A 5845-nucleotide genomic window follows, 5' to 3' on the forward strand; every position below is an offset into this window, starting at 1 on the left:
TCTTCCACATTTCTTAATATTCTAGATTTTTTACACTAGATTTGAACCCCACCAATAAATTTTCTTCCACATTTTACATTAATTTTTCTTTCACGGTCGCCGCCATAAGCATCATTATAAGCCGTGGAATCCGCATGGCTTATAAAAATAGATGATGAACATGACTTAGATCGGGGAGAAGAGATAGAGCAGAGACAAAAAACTGAGAAAAGGATGTTGAAATGATTAATATAAAAATATAAAAAATAAATAAATTTAATGTATACGGGCCAGCCTCCAAGGCTTCAAGGCCGGGCTTGGCTATGAAAGCCTGAGGCCTTTTAAATAAAAAAGCTTTTGCATGAGTATAAGTCTGGGCTTAATAATAAAAAAAGACGAGCCGAGCCGAAACGGGCCGGGCCTAAGGCCCCTGATAGGCCCTTGGCCTTATTATCACCCCTAGCGGATAGCATAAGTCCCACCACACCTAATAATTTCAATCATTTTTACCTTTCAAGAATCAAGTACTGGATTCGAGATAATTTACACTTTCAATCTCAGCCACTTTACCTTGAAGATCATCTCTGAAAATACACATGATAAAGCCCAAAAATGGTCAAATAGCCTACATAGTATACATAGCTAACCTCGTACACATGCATAATTGAAGTGAACTTTCTTCTTTTCCTTTTTTTCCTAAAATACAAGTATTGCTGAGTTTTAAATGCACACCTACACGGTGTCTCATACCCTTTTATAAAATTTACACATTTTAAATTGGAAAAATTAATTGTCATTTTTTTTTGTAAACAATTAATTGTCATTTTAAATTAGATGACTTTTATTTTAGGTCTCTCTGCTTCTAATTATACAGAGGAAAGAAAATATTAAAAATCATTAAATATATATTAAAACGATATAATTTTATTTAGAATAATATAAAATCATGTCCTTTAAAATAAAAAATATTTTCCCTTTTTTTTTGTAACTAAATATTTTCCCTTTAAAATTTAAAAAAGAGGACTAAAAAAATAAATAGACAACCTTATAATTTTGAAGAAATGCTTATGATAAAATAAATAAATTTTCTCTCTTTCCACCAAACAGATCATGGATTTAAAACAACAGTTATTCAGTAATCTAGATCTATAAGCGAGCACAAATATCTAGAATTTTCTCCACCTTTATATATATATATATATATATATATATATATATATATATATATATATATATTATTAAGACATTTCTGTTTCAGAATATGGTAGTGGACTAGTGTCATCTCTATACATGTCCATGTATCATATATATTTGTCATCTTCTTACGTCATATATGTTTTTTATCAATTAGGTAGAATAATTACTCCTTTTCAAAAAATATAACAACTCTTGTTGATAATTTTTACTAAATCGTCGTGAGTTTGATTCATGTTGATGCTCCTTCATAGGTCAATTACATGTAAGTACCACTGTAAGCACTTGCTGAAACATGTAAATAGAACAATTTTACCCCCTTTACTCTTGTCCCTTTTATGTAACCCTGCTCAATCATAATTTGAGGCTATATGATCCAAAGAGTTATCTACTCCTCTTATATAACTCAAAAACATTAACATATTGAATAATCTATGGACATTTATACTAGTAATTGACACTTCGGTATCATTCACAAAAATTTTAGAAAGCTAAATTTTCCATCCACATTAGACTCATCAGTCTTTACAAATAATCTTGTTCAATCATTCACAAAAAATGTCGATGTTGATCAGACTAATTATTAACCAAACAAGAACAATAGTGAAAATAAAAGTATAAAAATAGAAAGAATGCATGGTTACGTGACTTGTTGGTTATACAAACTCAAAAAAAATACAAATGAATGGAGGTCAATCTCAGTAGAGAACAAATCTGGGAAGCCAAAGAATTAAATTTGAATCCCATTTACAACTACATAGACAACAAATAATTGGTGTTATCAACTACATAGACAACAAATAATCCGAGTCAATCATTTGTGTAATAATCCGAGTCAATCATTTGTGTAGGATCATAAAGATCAAAGTCAGAATCAAAGTCCAAGTCCAAGTCTTCATTTAAGATTGAGCCTATTGAGCTTAAATTGGTAAGATGTGAAGCATAACTGCCATCCTGGCTTTGGTCAGCCAACCCCTGAAATGGCACAATATTACTTGTTTGCCTAGGACTAATCATCTCACCAGATGAAGAGGATATTTAAAAGGACTGACTTGCTGGGTTGCCTTAGACCTGATTCTTTTCAGTCGAAGTCTTTATTTCTGCAGCAATTAAAAAAACAAATAAAGTTCTATAAATGAAAATGTAACAACCCTCATTTATATTTTATTCTATTTATTAGAATCTGATTGAAGTATAGCAATTAGGAGGCAAATGGAGACCTTGTCTTTGTAATGGGCTGTGGCCCAAATGCTGTTTTATTATGTACCCTATTCAGCCACTTTGAGTTAAGGAGATGGCTTTAAAAAGGGTTCAAGTTAGGTTGGCCCAGCCCAACATTTCCTTGTATAATTAAGATAGGATAAAGATAATGATATAGTGGGACTAAAGGCCTGTAACAAACCGTATAATTTGGAAGTAAACTAAAAGATAGTAATGGATATCAATGTGTGATGTGAGACGAAATGCAAGTGCAAGAATGGTAGAATTAAGCTAATTATTATGTATCAAAACCTAGACCCTACTTAGTGGGACATGAAATAAGAATTAATAGAAAATTAAGTAAGCCCAATTCTTCGTGTGGACTCTTGGGTTGCGCCCACATCATCAGATAGGGGCATGAGATCAGCCCATTTTCCTTCATCATGGGTTCACTAACCACATAGCAATATATCTTAAATTGTCCTTAAGAATATGGTTACTTGTCCATGCTAAAAATCTGCCCTTGCATGCAATATCATTGGCCAGAAAAGTAATCATACAACCTACCCTAAGTTCAGAATTTGCATGTGAGAGTATTGGCCAAACAAAGTGACATAAAAATTTATTAAAAAGAAATCTGGACTAGCATGCTTCCTTATTGGTCCTAAACCAATATTGATGATCCATTCCTTAACCTCTCTCAAGCGCATAACAAGGACAAACCAAAGGCTGATGGTAACTCATTTTTGAACCAGAAGATAACTCTCACAATCCACCCCCTCTCCTCCCAACAGATCACACATGCAAGGAGAGGAAAACCACTTTGAGCCCTTGTCGTCTTTGGCCAGAAAAACTACACAAAGTTCCTCCACCTTTCCCTCATCTTTGTGCGCTATGTGTGGGGTCTAAACCATAAACAGAATTGTTACTCACTCATCTACTTCTTATCACTCCTCTTGTACGCTTTCTAAGGTGAGGAGTCAAACAGGTGTGATTGTCCATTTAGGCAGAAAGCTAGTTCCACTTCACCTCTTCTTCTTCTAAAGTGTGCACACGGTTGGAAGAGCCAAACAAACCTCATTATTTCCCTCTTCAAACCGTAAGCAACATGGAGGTAAGGTAACCTCCTTTCCCTTCATATTTCTCTCCACCTCCCACGGTTCTAATGAATTGTTCCCTCTTGCATGTGACTGAATCTTCGAGACTGCCAAGGAAGGACTTTATTCTTAAGTCCAGACTTTTATTTTCTTGCATGCAAGCCAAGAACTTGCATGATCAAGTCCGCGAACTTCTAAGAAAGTGGACCGAATTGGTGATACGTTGTTTAAAAAGTTGTAAACGTCACAGGTATGTGTTAGGCGGTATTACCTGATGTGACTATTGACTAGTGTATGAATTGTGAATTGTTGCTCACATGTGCCTTATGATTATTCTGCCATAAATGATGAAATTATTCTGCCTATGGAAATGTTATGATTATGGAAATTCTGTTATGAAAAGAAAGAATGGCTTGGCAGTATGGCATCCAATGTACATGAAGTATATGCTATGAACAGATGATATATGCATGCACCGTACATCATACCGCACTTGTCTTTCTGTTTGTGTGTGACAGCATAGCATGGCATGCATGTACCAAATTCATGTTAGTCTTGAGTCTTAGAATAGTTATATATATAGGACCATGTGATTGAGCATGCATCATATAGGCATCCCTTGATATCGGGGTATGGGACACTTGGCTTCAGTCCGCTTAGGTACAGTTAGAGCCCTTCTGAGGAGCCACCCAAGGTACTCCACTGTTCTGTTAGTGATACGTGCACAGTAGTGCTATGAACGTACACTTCTGGCGTTATATACGCAATATGATATTATGTTAGTCATACGTGTACCGTAGTGCTATGAACGTACACTTCTGGCGTTATATACGCAATATGATATATGATGAAAAGGATATATGATGAAAATGATTTCATGTTTGAAGCGACTGTTTATAATTTTGTGTCTAGTTTAATACTGTTGCATTATTGGTTTTGTTGCCACACTACTGGGATTTTTCTCACCCTTTTGGGGCTGCTATTTTTATAGAATGGCAGGAGGACGTAAAAGCTTTTGAGGACTTGGATATTTGCTGTTGGTTTCTACTGTTGGGCATGCTGCTGTGATTGTATTAATTTCATGGATGACTGTACTAATTGTGAATGTTTAAATATTAGTGAACTATGTGCATTCTGTTTTAAGACTTTTAAGAACAGCAAGTGTTTTGAAATGGATTTCAGAAACGTTTTTATGAAAACTGATTCCTGTTTTGAAAGCTAAGTTAAAACTGTTTGTGCGAGCATTTTGTAGGTTGGCGTCCCGGGGCTACGGACCTCTGATTTTCTTATAATGTATATGCACGCGTAGCCCCAGGTGTCTAGTTTCATTATATATAAACCTTTCAACGAAATTCTGAAAGCTCGATTTATTATGATTTTTGCAAGTCAGGTCGTTTGATATCAATTCACTGATTTTACCTCTCGCCTTACGAGTTATGTTTCGAGGGGCAAACGACCTTCAAATTACTATTATTTTATATGAACGCGAAGCCCCAGATGTCTAGTTTCTAGATTACAAAGAATATTTTTCTGAATCGTTGAAATGAATTTTATACGAATTTTTAAAGACAGCAAGGTCTGCCAAGAAAGTTATACTTTCAGTAGTTGAGAAATTTTGAACGTATACTCTGATTTTAGTGACGAACCCGATTTCAATTACAAGTTTTTAATTGGAATTGTAAAAGTGATTTTCAGTCTCTAAAATATGATTAAAGAACTCTAATCCGCTTAGCAAACAACTCCCTTGGATGCATACAAGGGAGGGTGTTACAGAAAAACTATGGTTTTATGAAATTAAAGCAGAAAGGAAAAGAAAAAAATACCTGCAGATGGCTGGCCACATGCGCCCTAGTAAGATGCTTCTCAGCCTTCATCAATTGAAGAATTTTTCTAGGTACAACCTCTGCAATCAAAAGAACATACAAATGTGTCAGACTTCATTAACAATAATGCCATGACATCTACTCCAGTGCACTACAGATTAGGAAGAGTATTTGAGAAAGCATTCAAAATAATGTTGAACAAAAAAATACAGCAATTGGAAAAATACAGCAAACATATACTTTTGCAATACAAAAAAAAAAACCCAGAGTTTTCACAGGAATGGAAAAAGGCATCATTGTTCCATTTTTGGCAGCGAATGGAAGACACAGTTGGGACCAATTGGGCAGCTTCCAGCTCTCATGAGACCAAATTAATCATGATCGAATTAAGGAAAATTTGAATTTTGATTTGTTCAGTTTTCGAGAGATGCCAAATAAGTATATTAGCTTACTCCAAGGAAAGGATTACTGAAATAGAGGAATACATGGGCAGTGGATTTGTTTGTTATTTGGAAATGCACACTGGTATTAACAACGGAGAAGCCATTTTTT

The sequence above is a fragment of the Gastrolobium bilobum genome, unplaced genomic scaffold (assembly GCF_033153095.1).
Source record: "Gastrolobium bilobum isolate Gb01-03AN ecotype WA unplaced genomic scaffold, APGP_CSIRO_Gbil_v1 utg12332, whole genome shotgun sequence".
In the NCBI taxonomy this organism is placed as follows: domain Eukaryota; kingdom Viridiplantae; phylum Streptophyta; class Magnoliopsida; order Fabales; family Fabaceae; genus Gastrolobium; species Gastrolobium bilobum.